Source organism: Arvicanthis niloticus, unplaced genomic scaffold, assembly GCF_011762505.2.
Source record: "Arvicanthis niloticus isolate mArvNil1 unplaced genomic scaffold, mArvNil1.pat.X pat_scaffold_438_arrow_ctg1, whole genome shotgun sequence".
Lineage (NCBI taxonomy): Eukaryota > Metazoa > Chordata > Mammalia > Rodentia > Muridae > Arvicanthis > Arvicanthis niloticus.
In genome coordinates, this window is record NW_023046077.1 from 59081 (window position 1) to 65080 (window position 6000).

Below are 6000 nucleotides of genomic sequence, written 5' to 3' on the forward strand. Positions count from 1 at the left end.
ACCCATGAGTGATGGCACTAAGCCTTCCTCACGAGGTGGCTGTGAGAACTGAAGTGGCTATGAGAACTGGCCAGGATCCTGCCTAATAAGCATGGGCCAGCTATCCCCTGGTCACTAAAAGCCAGGGCTCAGCTCTTAAGCATAGTTATTGCCTCAGACAATCAGTCACCATGAAGCTACTGACTTGGTATAATTGAGGTCACCTTCCTTTAATAAAAGTATAGTGTAGAGTGGCCTAAGATGATCTTTAAGGCTCAAGTTGGCTTCCGAAGGTTCTGGAAGTAACCAGGATAGGATGGGATAAAAGCAGAAACCAACAAATAGGTAAAGGGTTTGCCACACTAAAGTCAGTAGCAGAGTTCAGTGGGCACCAACCAAATGACTTCAGAGAGCCAAACCAAGCATACAGGTGATGTGGGGTGAGTCAGCTACAGACAAGGTCCAAGCAGGAATAAGACCGACAGGGAGGAGTCGGGTCTGGGTGATGACTGACAGCAGCTGATGAGAGGGCCCAGGTTCTGACCTCAGCCATAGTGCATGAGTACCCTCAGCCCACTCCCACTGCACTGAGCACCGGAGAGAAGCTTTTCTCCTGTTTATGAACAGAATGAGACAAAGAAACAAGGAAGGGAGCCTGAGAAGCAGAGAAGTCACAGCACTGAGGAAACGTACCACCTAAGCAAAGAGTACCCGGATGTAGTCAAAGCCACAGGGCTTTCGGAACCACCAGATGCTGAGGAGGCAGAGGAGAGCTCTCCTCCCAGGGCTTTGGGAGAGCACACATATCTGGTGACATCTGCTCTGCAGAACTGTGAGGGAATTCATCTCTCTGGTTTTATGCCATCAAGTCTGTAGTGAGAGAGCACTGGACTTCTGAGACGAGGCAGGAGAGTATGCCAGTGGCTCCGCCCATGAATTCTCCCTGATGAACAGATGTACATGTAAGTCAGATCCATGGCAAGACAGAGACAAGGACTCACACCCAGGTCATGTTTTCAGAACCACCCCTCCCCCAGTTCCCCACTAGCTACCTGGGAGGTTGGTATTATTCTGTTCAGAGCATAGGGAAGAAACCAGGGTCCCAGGAAACTGTGATATACCATGGTCTCAGGCTGGTGAGAGGCACATATTGATCTAAAATCCAGTTTTCTGTCCCCTAGTCTTGTGTGTATGTATGGGGTGGGGGAGGGGTACTCCTGCACGTGACTGCCACCCTGCCTGTTCTGTTGGTGGAAAACAAGAGTAAAAGGTGGGGTAATTTCACATGTATGGTTCCTCTAGTGGAGGATGGTTTGGGCTGAAGGAACACAGAAAGACAGGAAGATGTTTCTGATACCTTTGGGGATATACGCTGTCTGCCCCTTCCCAGTCTCGTATTAACAGATAACCAATATGCTTTCTGTAACATTCCACTAGACACGCAGCCACACAGGGGACCACTTCCCTCAACTAATCCCACCCTAATTTAGCATCCGGTTGCCAAATTGGGCAAGATCCTGGTGGGGAGGGAACATAAAACCACATTCCATCCTATTCTGCCGACATGAATTCTCAAATTTATAGTGTGATTACTACAGGGAGTGATCTGAAATTCCATGAGTTTCCACTGTGAAAGTCCAGACAGGCACTCCTAAACTGTATAATAGTATAGTCTACCTTCCATAGTTTATGCTAGCTATACTCAAACTATCATATAATATTATATCCGTATTACACACACACATACAAAAGTTGATATTAAATCATTATATGAAAAGAACAATCTGGAAATAACTGACGAGCCTAGACACATTCTAAGCCTGGGTCGATAAAAGGTACCTTTTCTATATAATGGAATATAATTATCTGTGGGGAGCTGACATCCTTGCAGCCATCTTGAGCCATATACCCTGACCAGAAACTTGATTGCATTAGCCTACAACAGCTGAGCACACTCTGATAACATCTTGCTTTAGATACCCAGGATTTTCCCTTGAGTGTGTGAGACTTAAAGGTGTGTGACGTAAGGGCATGACTTAGAGATCAGATTTAGAGACAAGACCTAAGGGCATGATTAAAGGTGTGACTTAGAGGTGTGGCTTAGAAGTGAGACATATAAAAGGCAGAGGCAGACAGGAGAGTTCAGAACAATTTGGAGTAACAGAGATTCAGACACTAGGAGTAGGAGTAGACATTAGACACTTCAGAGAGTACAACTTGGAACTAGGAATTAGGTTAGACAGTACAACTTGGAGTTAGTTATTAGGCATTAGGTAGCAGGCACTTGTAAGAGAACTTGGAACTGGAAACTTGGAACTTGGAGGCACTAGGGACTAGGAACTAGGGACTAGGAACTCAAGACTTGGGACTTGGACTAGGAAGAGAGACTGAAGAATAAACGGGATTGAATCACATTCTGTCTGGTCTCCATTCCTCGCATCCGTCCTCACTCTCTCTCTTGTGAACCCCAACCTGCGGACCTGAGCAGCTTGGGGCAGTGCGGGCTAACAAGTTAGTCCCCAAGGCTTTGGCAGTGCGAGTTTCAACACTGACAGAATGGCCCGAGACACTTGGGCCCCCAAACATGGGGCAGCTATGGCCACAACATTTTTTGGCGCCTAACATGGGGCAGCTCAGGCCAAAACAATTATCCTTTTAGAATGAGGTCAATTTATATTTGTCAAAATAGTTTCTATAACATGTTAGTTGCTGAAAAACAAAATGAAAAGTGGGATTATAGAAGAAATCTGTTTGCAGCTATCTCTCCTCAAGCATTAGGTTGAAAAACATTAAAAAAAAAAATTGTTCTTTGACCAGATCAGATCTACAATGCTGCAATTTCATATCAGTTTTCTGACTTAATATGGCTTAAGAGTTCTCTAGCTCTGCCAACCAGAAGAGCCCAACTGGAAAATCTTTCTGTGCCAAGCAGAGTGGAGGGAATAGAAAGAGCAGAAGCCGCTGTGGCTCCATCACCCACCTGCTCACCTCTACCAGCTTTGTACCCCCAGCTGACTGCCCCAGGGAAGTCATCAACATCACAAACAGCTGGAAAGCCAGGCCTGTTAGAATATCATCCACAACAACAGGAATAACAAGCACCAGTTATTCAGTGCGGGCAAATGGGGGTAATTGCTTCAGTTGTATTATCTAATTGAGCACCCTGGAGCAATCAAACAAGTTACAGTGTTTGCAAGATTTCTATCAGCTCACGGATAGTGAGGGTGCTCCTGTGGCAATGCCCAGCCAAGTCTGGAGACATCTGAGGGACAGGGACGGAATGCACATTTGAACAGAAGCTTACTAACACTGGAGTGATTACTTTGAAATGACTCCATCCTCAGAGACTGGTGGCTCCTACGGAAACTTTCCATAAAAGTACATAAGTGATTAGAAAAGGAAAACAGGAGCATGCAAAACAGCAGACGCCATCTCCTGTAGCAGAAAACAGAAACATGTGGGTGCAAGAGTAGGAATGGGTGTAGAAATGGTGTCAGCATCTCTGGAAAAGGTACACGCCTCCTCTGGAAGAACAGGGGAAAGCCAGAGGGTGACAACAGGAAGAACAAAGGGGAGGGGCAGACACATCCTCACTGCTGAAATGGCTCAACACAGCCCAGAGCCTGATTCTCACAGGATGCATTCCATGGCTCCCATCCCCACTTAACAGATCAGTCCCATGGTCTAGCATGTGAAGCTTTGAAAATGCACAGCCTTAATGCCACTCCATCAGGGCTGTTGGGCGACTAAGTAGGACATCTAACACTCCCACCTCGCAGGGGCAGGAGGCATGCTTCTATGTCCCTTTCTTGGGAGGATAGATGGCACAAGTCCAAAGAGTTACAACACTTAAGAAGCAGATCCAACCAGAGGATCAAAGAGGCACTCTCTCCACTCCACTGGGGGTTTTCAAGGATGTGAACAGGAAGGTTTATGGGTAGGGACACCAGAGTTAAGAATGGACATATTAAATAAAAGTACACATACTATATTGAGTTCCTTTTCTGGAGAATATGATGAGTCTCCTGTAGGGTGACAGCTAAAGTCTAGGGAGAGATCTATTAAATAAAATCACTAGTGCACTCCATCATGCCTGGCTTCTGTCTGTGCATTCTGGGGCTAGAACTCAGGTCCTTATATATACAAGGCAAACACTTCAGTGACTGAGCCATTTCCCCAGCACTCCAGGACCTCTATGAATAGTCACTAAGGAGCAAGAACAAAGGGGTGGGAGGAAGGGATGGCACTCAGAGACATGAGAAAAGCAGGTAGTCACATCACAGATTAACAGAATTTGAGATGCACAACAGTGGTGCTGTGATAATGCCAAGGGAGACAGAAGTTCCTCAATGATTCTGGATGATGTAACTAACCTCACTTGGTCTCAGACATCAGGCTGCTTCATGCCAGTCAGAGACAAGTAAAAATCTATATACATGGGAAGATGTATGGGTAGTGTAACCTGGCAGCCTTTTCCTTCTGGTCCTTTAGGAAATCTGTCTCCATGCTGCATAAAAGGCATTGGGAATGTACTCAGGAGACAGCTTGCTGAAGCTGGACAAGAAGGTAGACAGAGGAGATCAACTGGGTTCGCTATCTCCTACAGAGTGACCAAGAGACCAGTGGGTTTGGGTCCTCTGCTCTACCGTTAGCTCTCTTGATCTGTCTATGCTGAGACAATCTTGTGCTGGTATTGTTCTAGCTGACACCCACATCCTACCTACACCTCAGACTCATCCCAGCCTAGTGTCTCTTGCATTTTCTATTTCTGTGGCTTGCAGTAAAGAACCCTAGATAGTGTCTAAATGATGGCAGATTTTGATACACATAAAATGTGGTAACCAACATGATATGAAATGAACCAGGTCTGCCTTTGGCACAGGACGTGGAGGAGGGAAAGCAGCTCTGGGGGACTGCCAAAAGAGATGTGGCTGGTCTGGGGCACTGTGCTGGCTTGTCTCTGTGAACTTGACACAAACCTGGACGTATCTGGGAAGAAGGAATTTCAAATGAGGAACTGCGTGCATCAGATGGTCCTGTGGGCTTGTCTGTGGGGGTATTTTCTTGATTAATGATTGATGTGGAGGGTCTAGTCCACTAGGCCAACCCAGGATAGTACTGCACCTGGCCAAGTGGTCCTGGGTGGTATACATATTCAACAACAACAGAGCAAGCCAAGAAAGCCATGGGATAGCAATCCAGTAAATAGCCTTTCTGTCTGATCTGTTTCGCTCGGCTCCTGTTTCTTGGTCCCTGCCTTGAGCTGTTCCTTTGACTTCCCTCAAAGATGAACTGTGATCTGGAAGTATGATTAAATAAACACTCTTCTCCTCCAAGTCATTAGCAGTCTATCACAGCATCAGAGGAGCAAACTGGGATGGCTAGAAAGGAGTAAGGGTACTTGCTACCAAGCCTAACGACCCAAGTTCAACCCCTAGAACCTTTTAATGGAAGCAGAGAAGCAATTCCTGTTGTCCTCTAGCTTCCACGAATGTGCTGTGGTGTGCAGACACACACACATACACACACACACACACACACACATACACATACATATACACACATACATACACAAACATAAATGCATTGTATACACATATACACACATACATGCACATACACATACATGCACATATATACACATACATGCACACACATACATACATACATGCACATGCTTATAAATACGTACACGCATATGTACACACACCCACATATACATATACACCCATACATATGCATGCTTACACACATGCAAATAAATAAATAAATAATTTAAAAAAGAAGAGTGGCTAGTCTTTATTTCTCAGAAGCATAAGCATGGAAAAAGCCCAGGCTGAGTTATGTAGAAACATTAGTTAAACCAGAGTAGCCAGAGGACCAAGACATGAGACACACTGAGGCTGCATGGATCAGAGATGGCAGGGACAGATGATAGGTTAGCTCTGGAACAGAAGAAGACACACACCAGTTCTATCACAGTCAGGCTTATGTCATCGTAACCACCTCCTCCCCATTTTT